The following is a 12,395-nucleotide window of genomic DNA, read 5'->3' on the forward strand; positions in this document are numbered from 1 at the left end:
TGCTTCCACATTAATGGGGCTAGCCAAGGGGAGGGGATTGGCTCGGTGCCCCTCCTCCCCCTTTCCTGTTCTCAGGCACTTGTGTGGAGCTGGGGGGGGGAAGGGGGGGTTGCATTTCTCCGGATAAACCTCGCCCACCCCTCTGTCTCATTCTGCCCCCCCCTCCTGCTTCCACATTAATGGGGCTAGCCAAGGGGAGGGGATTGGCTCGGTGCCCCTCCTCCCCCTTTCCTGTTCTCAGGCACTTGTGTGGAGCTGGGGGGGGGGAAGGGGGGGTTGCATTTCTCCGCAGGACCGGCTCTCTCCTTTGCAGCGCATTGTCTGGGCAGGAGACTCGCGCCCAGGGGAGCGCCCGCTGGCTGGGGCTCGCGGGCCGTGCAGCTGATCCAGCCTCCCCGGCTCCTCGGAGCGCAAATTAATTACTTGATTTAAAAAAAAAAAAAAAAAAAAAAAAAAGTTTGCAGCCCCCTCCTCCCGCGATGTAGCGACGGGAAATTCCTTCACGGCACAGAGCGCGCCAATGCCTTGTGCCAGGGCAGCCCGGAGACGCGAGGCAGCGAAGGGGAGACCAGGGAGGGATTTTTAATTCCCTTCGGGGACATCAGCCCGTGCGTGTGAAGGGGCAGCCTAGCTCCCTCTGCTCCGTTGCATCGCCTGGATTGCTCGCCGCCTCCTTGATTCGAGCAGATCGCGACTGCAGTTGCCTTCAGCCTCCCCCGCCCCCCCCCCCCCCACCTTGCCTTGCTCACCTGGGAAGGTGAAGCATCCAGCTCCAATATTGCGACCGACCCTTGCTGCAATGGTAAGCCCTGGTCCCTCTTCCTTCCAGCGCGTACTGTACTCGGCTTGCCGTGATTTTGCTCCTCTCGCTTGCTGGGTCTCTCTGCTTAGCTGGCGACTGGATGGCAGCTGGGAGCTACCCGGGCCATGCTTTAGTTGAACCCTGACTTGACCAAGTCGGTGCCTTGATTGTAGTCCGTCAAGAGAACAGGGATGCGGTAAAGGAAGTAGGAATGTGAATTGGGTTGTGTTGCAGGAGCGACACTGATTTGCTCGCTTTCCCACTCCCTGGATGGGAAAATCAAACCCAAGCGTCTTTCCGTCTCCAGCAACCACTGCATGCGTCTGCGGGGTGGTGGTGTTTGTTTGTTTGTTTGTTTTTTCTTCTTTCTTTAAAACCAAACAACTGGGGACAGGCTAACGTGTTGTTGGTATGTGGATCACGTCTGCTTTTAATGCAATATGGCTGGTAAATAAAACCTGATTGCTAACAGAGCCAGGGCTGCGATTGGTATTTTTCTGGCTCAACGCTCCCTTGCACACTTCTGCATCTTCGTTCACCTGCCGCAGCAACTCTGATTCGCCCTTCTACCAATGCGCCAAAAGGGTTAGCGAGACTTCTCTGGTTTTACTAAGAAGTAGTAGCTAAAATCTCTATTCTTGTACCTTAATCTCTCTTGGGGGGGGGGGGGGCTTTCTCTTATCCCCGTATTTGAACAGCTGTTTCCAATATTTCCATCTCTATGCAAAGCACATTAAAGTCAGAGTTACCAAACAAGACTTCTCATCTTACTGCTGTGTTGTGCCCTGAACCTGCCATGTGCAGTGGTTGGGGCTGTGGTTGTACTGGAATCTTACCATTTACATCAACAACAGAGAATACTTAATGTGTGGAGATATAGCTACAGCATCAGGGGAGGTGTGTAGATTTCTTTTTTTTTTTTAGTTACATGGTGATATTTGTGGCCTGATTCTCATCTCACTAGAGTGTGTACATGTGGAGGAACTCCTCTGAAGACAGTGGATTTCCTCTGGGTTTAAGCTGGGGTGAGAACAGAATCTGGCCCTTTGCTTGCAAAACATGTGGGATATCATTGCAGATAAAACCACTGGACAAAAATCAAACCAAACACAGTCAAATTGTAAATACCTTTATAATATGTTAATATCCTTCGTGGTTGCTTATACAAGGCATATGTTGTACAGTTATACCCATCTAAAAATTGATTTGAAGCAGGTTATTTTAAATTTGACAAAGTACACATACATTTTTTTTGTATGTGTTACTCTGTTTAGATATGCCTCTGTCTCCCTTCAGCATTCCTATACCTCATAGGCTGGATAAAATTGGGGAAACAATTGACAGGAGCATAATTTTTTTAAAAGTAAATAAATGCTTGCTGTATATTATTACTGTCAGCTGGACCAGGAGGGTGAACTCCTTAACCTGATATAGCTATAAATACACAGAGAATACTTTTGACAGGCTTTCATGTTCAGATAATACAAAAATTCACGCCTGATAGCTCTGTCTTCAAAGACGTTTCCCACTGGATGGACATAACAAAACAGTTACATTCTGATGTAGAACCAAAGAAGGTCATTTGATGTAACGATTTGTAGATTCCAAGGCTATAAGGGACCATTGTGATACTGACCACTTGTACAACGCAGGCTGTAGAACTTCCCTAAAAATAATTCCTAGAGCAGATCTTTTAGAAAAAAACATCTCATCTTGATTTAAAAATGATCAGCGATGGAGAATCCACCATGACCCTTGATAAATTGTTCCAATGCTTAATTACTCTCACTCAATTAAAAATGTATAACTTATTTCAGATTGAGTTTGTCTAGCTTCAACTTCCAGCCATTGGACTGAGTTATACTTTTCTGTGCTAGTCTGAAGAGCCCATTATTAAATATTTGTTCCCCGTGTAGGTTCTTACAGACTGTAATCAAGTCACCCTTTAAATTTCTCTTTGTTAAGCTAAATAGATAGACTCAGAAGAGCTTAATCATTTTACAGCATTTTTTCTAATCATATAATCATTCTTGTGGCCCTTCTCTTAATCCTCTCCAACTGATCAACATCCTTCTTGAATTAGAGGCATAATGATAAGACATGGACTGAAATTTTTCTGTCTGTATCTTAGCTACCGTTCAGTTTTTTGTCTCTGGCTGAGGGCAGCAATTGTTGATGTACTGAAACTGAAGGTCAAATAGAATTGATCTGTTTTCACTGGCAATCACTTTTGAGGACATGGCATGAAAGGCTTTTTGTTTTGTTTATTAATGTGAACGCGTGCGTGCTTTAAATGTGTTGCAGTGAGCAGGATTGCTGCTTGAACTGAATCGACAGTTAGATCACTGGTCTGTTCTCTTGGCTAAGAAGAAGGAAAGCCTGCTGGTCCAGCTGATTTCTCTTTGACTAGGGCTGCTCTGTAAATAACGGAATACACAGTGGCTAATCAGGCTCTGATGTTCCATCATTCCTTGACAACACAACACCTACAGTGTACCTTTTTCCTCGTGCATTTAATATCTGCCGTTTGCACTACAGATTCACAGCCACACGTAGCCATCTAGAAGTGCTCTACTCTGCACATATCTGGAGGGTGTAAACACCAAGGCAGGAGAGGAATTGTTTAGGATGCTACCAGGATGAATAGTTTTAAGGGTGGGGGTAGCATTAAAATTAGGAACATTTACATGAAAAGTAAGGCGGAACCTTCCAAGCAGTGAAATCTCTTAGATTGTGGAACACTTTATTGGCCACTTCCAACCCCTGCTTCCTGACTGCTCTCTTGGTATTCAGGTTTTTCTCATCCCAGCACATAGCAGCCAGCGTTCTGGGGGCAGCGTTTTGGGGATAGTTTCCCTGTGCCTCTGGCTTTGAACTTTTGTTTCAGCAGGGGATCCGATACCGCCTCATCTGAATACAGAGGATTGGGTTTGTTTTTTTTTAATTCCTTCTGAGCCCTTAGTACAAAGTAAGTCTAACTCCAAAATTATCTTTTAATAAAACCCAGTTCTTCAAGTTAAGGAACAGGGAAAAGTCAAAGCAAATCCAAAACTGGTCATGTACTGTAATTCTTATCTGATCTAGCAAGATTTCCACCTAGACTTTAGAACAGGTCAGATCTTACAGTTACTACTGATTTAAGCCAAAGGGCATTCAGTGGGGTAGATCCTCAGCGGGTGTAAATCGTTACAGCTCCATGGACTTCACTTTCTTGGATTTATACCAGCTGAAGATATGGCCCCTAGAGTTCATGTGTGACAAGTCATTTCTGTTAGCATATCAGTCTGACCTTAAAGTCAGCAAGGAGTATTCTCCCAGCGGTTTATGCCCCTATGTTTTTACTGCCTGTGCCCCTTTGATGTTTAAATCTGAACATCCTGTATTACCATTTTAGGCATGAAGGGTCTGATTCTCCTCTCGGTTAGGGCCTGATCCAATGCCCATTGACATCTCACTAGGAATGGAGTGACCTTTTACCCCAGTGCAAATCTGGAACAACGACACCACTGAATCTCCCCACTGTTTTTTCCACCGAATGCATCCGATGAAGAGAGCTGTAGCTCACGAAAGCTAATGCTCAAATAAATTTGTTAGTCTCTAAGGTGCCACAAGTACTCCTTTTCTTTTTTGCGCACACCACTGAAGTCAGTGACGTCACACCAGCGTGGGTCTGTTTCTCCTTGTCCTTACCCCACTTTAAAAGCCGCCTTTTGTGGCAAAATACAGTTGTGGGTGCTGGAACTAGGGGTGTTGGGGGTGCTGCCACACCCCATGGCTTGAAGACGTAATAATATGACGCCTAAATACATGGTTTTCACCTTCAGCACCCCCACTACAAATATTGTTCCAGCAACCCTGCATATAGGCAAGGACAGTCACCACACCACTGAGTAAACTTATTTCTCTGGGTTTCTTAATTCCCCTCGAACTTTATTCCTGATATTTAATGAAGCTCAGCATCCCTTGAGAGAGCTTTCCAATTCCCTCTTAGTTTAGCATGCAGCACTTCAAAGGAATCCTTTGAAACTGAGTGTGCTTGGTAGCTATATGCAACACATACTAGACACGGGCCTTCACTTATCTGCTGTGGCTGGCTGTAAAGCTGTGTGTCCCTTTGGATGCCAGTTGTTAGAGCGGATTGGAAAAATGTGGGGGGTGAGAAATTCATACATTTTTGGCAGATTTTTCACCTTTTTCTGTTTTCTTGTTTTGTTTTTGTTTGGTTGTTATCTGATTAGCTTTAATAAATTTTGCTGTCTCTCTTTATGAAACCTCCCAGCTGTCCTTGCTTAAACATTTACATAATGACAAAATTTAAACCCTGGAGAAACACTTTTAAAGTTCCTAAGGGCCAGATTCCCAAGCCCTTATTCATGTGCTGTATTACCTTAAACATATATGTGAGTGAGGCTACTTGGAGCGAAAAGGCGATTGGAATCAGCACCCTATGGTTTTAATAATTCCCATGTATATCTCATGATCAGGGGTTGGATTGTCCCATCTCCCAAAGGACGGTGTAGTAGCCCTTTGTCAAGACAGTTGAAACTAGAATGGATAATGTGGGAAACAATCATGCACGGATATCGGGATGGAGTTAATAGTACCCTTCCAGCGTTTTGCTGCTCTGAGTCTGTGATAATAGTACTATCCATCTGAGTTATTTTAATACAGTTGCCTTATCAGGGTGAGCTAGTCAGCCTTTAGAATCTTAGTTTCTCCACTCAGAAGCCAGATTATTGCTTTGCAAATCAATGTGACAACCATATTACCACTTAATTTCAGTGATACTGTTTGCACCACCGTGGGTAAGTAAGAGTGTGCCAATTTTTCCATTCTTTTTTTAGGGCACATATTCTGAATCTCAATTGAAACTAGTCAGACATGATGTTACTTTACAAAATACATTTTAAAAAAATGTTTTACATGATATTACTTTAGGGTGCATTTAAAAAAATCATTTTAGAAAGTGTGAAAACATCTATTTAAAACAGGCAATTTTATAAATGTTTATTTAAAAAAAATCCTAACAAATCTAGATTGTTCATGTAACTCTTACACTTTTTCCTTACAACAGAAATGAAAGGGATTAACTCATAACATTGCTTAATTATTTTTGGTATGTATTTAAATTAATCACTTTGGAAATGTTAAGGTTTAAAAGTTTCCCATTGCACAGAGCTATTTCTGACATAGATATTTAAGATTTGTCTGTCCGTTGTTGTTAATAATACTTGGCTCTTATATGGGGCTTTTGATCAATAGGTCTGTAAGAACTTTAAAAAGGAGGTCAATAGCATTATCCCCATTTTACAGATGGGGAAACTGAGGCCAGGGGAGGTGAAGTCACTTGCCCAAGGTCACCCAGCTGGCCAATGACAGAGCTGGGACTAGAACTGAGGTCTCCTGAGGTCCAATCCAGTGCTCTAATCATTATGAAATGACAATCACAGTAGCATTTTGATACCACTTTGAGATCTTTGGAGGAAAGGCGCTCAGTCCCTGGAAATTAACTGATCATTATAATTTACTGACTGTTATTTATAGGCTCTGGTAAATGTTGAATGGGACTGATGGATAGTGGGAAAACTCCTCCTGTTTTATATACATACTGTCAAATGATTTAAAAATAAAACATGGAATGGAATTTTATTTTTCAGTTCTCTGATACAGGTCCCAGTTCTGCCACGCATCCTCCCCCGGAGGAGTACATGACTCTGCAAGCTGCCTTGTTGATATCAAAAGGAAGAAGGTACTACTCAGTCTGAGTAAGGGTTCCAGAGTAGGGCCCCATTCATTCAGTCTGAGTTAGCTTGTGTCATTAGGCAGAGCCCTGAACAAGGGGAGGTGCTTAAATTGCTGCAGTCCGGAGGTGAAATCTTGGCCCCATTGACTTCAGTGGGGTCTTGATTTCAGCATGGGAGCCGCAGTGGAGGCATTGCTTCTTGGCGACACCTCTCTGGACCACATCCTATCGCTTCTCCTTTGCCCCAGAGTGGGGTAGCAATTTGCGGGTGGCCAATACCAGAGCAAATCACAAGCCATCCTTAGGCTAGCTGAGTTGTGTTAGCCAGCGCAGAAGGTGGGGGAGAACTCTTCCTTTTCCCCACCCTGCTCCTCAGATTAGCCAATAAGAATTCAATAAATAAATCCCTTGTTTTACAGGAGGGTTGGTGCCATCTCTCTTGACCATCATGCTATGCCTCTATACTTAGGCATTTTTATTATTAGTTGCATTAGTTTTAAGTGTTGGGAGTTTAGGGTTGATAGCGCTGGACATCGTTCATGGACCCTCAATGGTTTTTTGATCAGGTGGCCACTTCCAGTCCTTGAAAGGTGTCCAGCCACTGCGGTAGATTTCTCAGCTGGAATTCGTGTGTGTTATTTTGTGACTGGGTGGGCATGTGTTACTTCTGTCAGTGTGGGAGCACATTCCTGCATGTCTTCCACAAAGGGGTTCCTTGTCCTCCTGTGTTTTTGTTTATGTGTTGCCTTGTAGAACTGACTCTCTGGAGTGGTTACAACACCTGACTTTGGTGTGGATGGTCCGTCCGATTCCTTTGCTAGGTTGTCGTCTACTTTGTGTTAGAAATCTAACATTCTCTCCCACCAGTAGCTGGTGGTAACTGTTGCCATTGCTTCTGTAGTATTTCTTCTGTTCTACTTTTCTGGTATACAGTTCATATGCAAATATTTCAGGATTAGCTCCAAAGCTTGTTAAATGTTGGGCAAGTATACATCAGTCCATAGTGAAGCTCATAAAAATTAGTTCAGGTATCTGCTCTTAACACAAATGCAGAATGGTTATTATGTATATTACCATAGCACCCAGGAGCCCTGGTCATGGGGTAAATGCAGTACAAACACAGAACAAAAAGACAGTCCCTGGCTAAAAAAGCTTTGAATCTAATTACCCATCTTTGTAAAGTGCTTTGAGAACTGAAGATCGAACAGCACAATGTGAGTATAAAGCATGATTGCTAGCCAAATATTTTTATATTTTTTTCCGGTGGGGTACTCGAGGCACAGTGATGTTCAGTGACTTGGCTGGAAGGTAGTATTTCCCACTGGTTTTAGACACAGGTTACAGAACCAGGTAACCTAAATTCTAGTCTTGAATTTGATATTTAATTTGCAATGACTTCTCCTCACTTTTTCATCAACCTTTAGCTGTGTTATGAATGCATGCATATCATGATGGCCTAGGGAACCTGCAGGTCTTGTCAGGTGTGCACAGAATGAGGCAGGGCTTCACAGGAGCCATTGCTGGCTTTTAAAAATAATGTGGAGACTTGACTGCATTTATTTAACATTTTAGAACTTTTCCTACACAAAAGGAAAAAAAAAATGATTAACAAAACCTGTGAAATTCCAAAACCAAAAAACCTTCGTTTAATAAAAAAGATAAGGTTGGGAGGTGACAATAATGGAAATACCTTATTTACTGTCAAATAAGGGTTTTTTTTAGTATGGGTTGAGTTTTGAAATTTCAAAATTCAACCATAACACAAACCCCATTTTCATATTTTTTCAGTGCATACACATTGAGCAGCTTCTAGTGCAAACCCATGCATACATGGTTAATCTCCTCAGCATAAATCAGTAGTCATATACATTCTCATAAAATACATCCAGCATCTAATGTACTATCCGAAAACAATGTTACTGTCAGATGATAATTATATCTAACTAAAAATACTAAAAAAAAATATTTACTGAAATCACAACAATAAAGATACATAAACCCTCCTCAGCAATCTATATGTCAGAGCTGAAGTTATTGTGTTGTGATGGAAAAATGCATTTCTTTATACTAGATAAGAATGATGTTTGGGCAGTGTAAGACTTGCAATGTCCTTAACAGTTAGTTTGCTTTCTTTAAACATTTGGGTTTTGCAAATGATGTGATAAATAACAACTGTTGTCACTTAGCAACCTTAACTGTTTTTATTTTTAGACGAAGTTTTAAATTTTGGAACCCATATAAAATGAGGCATTCAAGTCTATAGTTAAATGCATATTTTATTTTTTTATTGCCCTTCACTAAACCAAAATTAAGAGAATACTTACAGAATATATTGTGTTAAATGTTTACAGCTTCCACGGCATGAACCAGATGAAGATCTAGCCGCTGCAGTTGCTGTGTTTTTTCTCTTGCACACTAGTAAACAGACCTCTCTCTGACTTGGCCTAGAGAAGAAGTTTATAAAGAAGCTAGAACTAGCACATGATGTAAAGGCCTTGGTTAAAGTAAATAGAAATTACTCATTTCCTGTGTGGGGAGAATCAGACCCTTGGAATCTTACCAGGAGTTTTATGGTTAGCTTAAGATGGAGAGGAGAAGAGAGAGTATCAGAAATATCACAGATACTTGAGCTCCTAATGACTAATGAATGTGCCACAGTTGTCAAAGAAGCCTGGACTTCCATAGTTTGATTCATTTACTTGAGTTGCATTAAGTTGGGCATTTGAGGAGTATTTTATGCTAGTGAATGAGCTACTTAGTGGAGATGAGTTTATACCATGGGCGAGCAGCTGGAGGAAAAGTCATTGGCGAGAACAGCACTGAATGACTGCAGAAGAGAGAGCAGGTTGGAAGGTCGTCATTGCTTGTGCTGAAGATGCTGCTCTGCACCACTGGCCCTGGATAACTCTACCTTAGCTGTAACTTCTTGTCTCCCTTACTCCTGTTCTTGCTCCCCACTCTCTTCCCCAGCTTCATTCCTGTCTACTCATCTTGTACTCTTCTACCCAGTTGCCTTCTTCTGCATAGAAGGACATATGTCATAGGTGCCGATTCCATGGGTGTTCCAGGGCTCAAGCACTGACCAAAAAATAATAGAGGGTGCTCAGCATGCAGCAAGGTGGTGGCTTAGCCATAATACTTTAAGTCAGTCATTTTATAATACATGGCTATTTTGTTCAAAGGCAAAAGGGGAGATCTTTTGAGCTATCTCACTATTTCTAAGGCATCTATTGCTTTGCTATATAAGCACGGATGCTTTCAGATACACTCACTAAATCTTGTCTATATTCCATACACCACAAGGACAACATGGACACTTTTTTTTTATAACAGAAAAATCTAATTCCAGATTTTTCAGATGATCCTAATATATGAATGTTTATATACCTTGGCACCTTTTTCTCCAACAACTTTGCTTTGCAATATAAACTTGTCCTGTGTTTGAGTTTTCTGTTTTCAACTGAATAGATTCACAGAATGTCAAGATACATCTGTCTATCCTAGGTACCTATAGGGCTCCCATTACTGTAGTCTCTAAGCACCCCACAATCTGTAATGTATTTATTCTCTCAGGACCCCGGTGAGGTAGGGCAATGCTATTGTCCTCATTTCCAATAGGGAACTGACACACACACAGACAAAGTGACTTAGCCAAGGTCACTCGGGACATCTGGGGCAGAATAGGGTCTTAAACCTATGTCTCTTGAATCCAAGCCTAGCACCTTAACCAGTGGGGCATCCTTCCTCTCAAAGTGCTGCATTACTCTTCATGTTAAGAATGCATAAGGCCTGCATTTAAAAATCAACCCTCTCTAGTGACTTCTCAATTTGGACATGCAACACTTTCTAAAGTGGTTTCATTTTTGGAAAGGGCTCAACAACCACTCTGAAAAATCAAGCCGCTTTAACATGCTACAAGTTGGGCATCATAAATCACTAGACAGTTCTGAAAACTTAGACTAGAGACTGCCACAGAATTTGCAATGCATGAACAGGATACCACTTGCATTGGAACTGAGAAGGATGAAGCAGCAAAGTTCATATAGGACCAAACTTGTGTTGGTATTAATGTTCTCTGCGACTGTGTAGTTCTTCTCTACTTATTGATATGCATCTCTCCTTGGAGTAGATGCATTTGAGGCTTTGTTTCAACTTCTGTCAGTGGCTGAAAGACGGAGGAGCTACTGCTGAGCAAGAAGAGTGACCTCCTTCCCAACATCACGTCCTTTATCTCCTCCCTTGACATCCCCTATTTGTAACTGTGATATCGTCCTGACCTCAAACTCCTCTTCTCCAAGATCAAGACGTTTGAGGCAAATGATAGAATTAACAGATGACAAAACATGGAATTGTGTGAACTGATCAAAATTCTGTTAGTATTGGCAATGTCTTCTGACGCTGCATGGTTCTGCCCCTCTCATCTGTGTATCAGTATACAGACATTCCTCTTCTCACACAATATTTTCATTGCTGGTTCTCTGTTACTGGTTCATTCTTTTCACATATCAGTATTCAGTGCTGGACTTGAGGGATAAATATCTGGCTTTCTCTCCTCACAGCAGGAAAGAGAAAATATAACCGTTAAAATATTTCCTTTCTGAAATTTCACCTGCCTTTGTGCGATTTTCAGATTTGCCAGTAATCAATGAGCATGGCAAATCATTGTCAGCATTGCTCCTGAAAGCTCCCTAAAAGAGCCCTCCCCAACACACCCCAGCAATGTAGTGATATCTCATCCTTTCATTTCATGCACCAAGCTTTCTGCACCGCTTTCCACAGTGTCCCCAAATAACCTTCCATCGTTCCTTGTTTGCATGTATTTTTCTGTAGTATTTTAATTTGTGTTCTCTTTCATTCAGTGTGATTCAGCACTTTTTTGCCAGCACCATGGCTTTGGCCAACCTTGAGATAAACAGCTACATGGTTGACTGCTGTCTATTTTGAGCCCTAGATTTACAAAAGGCTTATTAAGTTTCCACAACCATTTCTTTATCTTTTAAGCCATTAATATGGGTGAGGGTGAAATGATAGTGCAGGAACTTCACTCATTATTGTAGCTCATCCCAGCTAAGATACTGTGGCTTCAGCTAGAGCTGTTCTTTTGTTCTTGCTGTACATCTCAGCAAGCATTCTATCAATGTCCTTTGATTTTTTTTATGCAGTCTTTTTAATTGGCTTGCCCATATAACTTACTATTTATAATTACAGTAGCACCTAGAGGCTTCAATTGATGTGTTAGGCACTGTACACCCATAGTAAGAGACAGTCGGAGAGCTTACAATCTAATTCAGTGGTCTTCAGACTTTTTACCTCATGCCCCCCCTTACCCCTGTCTGTGCCCCCCTTAGTCCTCCAGGGCCGGGAGCAGGGTTGCGGCTCCAGGAGGGGAGGGGACATGGACGGGGTAAGAGGGGGCGAGGTTGGGGCCATAACTGGGGTAGGGGCTGGGCTGGAAGTGAAGCCTCAGCCGGGGGCTGAGACCGGCAGCCGGGGTCCGGGGCCAGTAGCAGAATTGAGTGGCACTCCCTCTCTGCTCCCTGTGGGGGCTGGCCTGGGCCCCAGTCCTGGTCCCCTGAACATTCCTCCACCACTCGTAGGGGGGCATGCCCCACAGTTTGGGGACCTCTGATCTAAATAGACAAGTCTGACAGTGAGAGGGAGAAAATTAAGTATTCTCATCCCCATTTTACGGAGGGGGAAGTGAGACCCAGAAATGAAATGGCTTGTCCAAGGGGAGTCAGGAAGTTGGCAGCCTAGGTGAGAATTAAGCACAGGTCTCCTGAGACACAGTCCAGAGTCTTTACCACAACACGGTCCTTCCTCTCGCGAGTAAAGCTTTATCAAATACAT

General features: G+C 42.6%; 1 protein-coding gene across 9 annotated transcripts in view; it reads left to right on the forward strand.

The window, feature by feature from the left end:
- The first annotated feature begins 254 nt into the window (after positions 1 to 254).
- ADCYAP1R1 (ADCYAP receptor type I) overlaps positions 255 to 12,395 on the forward strand; it is a 188,867-nt gene continuing 176,726 nt past the window's right edge. For 4 of the 9 annotated variants that reach the window (XM_038391727.2, XM_038391730.2, XM_038391729.2 and 1 more), the window contains exon 1: positions 255 to 802. The gene's annotated coding sequence lies outside the window, so the exon portion shown is untranslated. The remainder of the gene's footprint in view (positions 803 to 12,395) is intronic. The other 5 variants (XM_038391726.2, XM_038391731.2, XM_043509742.1 and 2 more) reach the window with 2 other exon arrangements.

This window comes from Dermochelys coriacea, chromosome 2 (genome assembly GCF_009764565.3).
Source record: "Dermochelys coriacea isolate rDerCor1 chromosome 2, rDerCor1.pri.v4, whole genome shotgun sequence".
Lineage (NCBI taxonomy): Eukaryota > Metazoa > Chordata > Testudines > Dermochelyidae > Dermochelys > Dermochelys coriacea.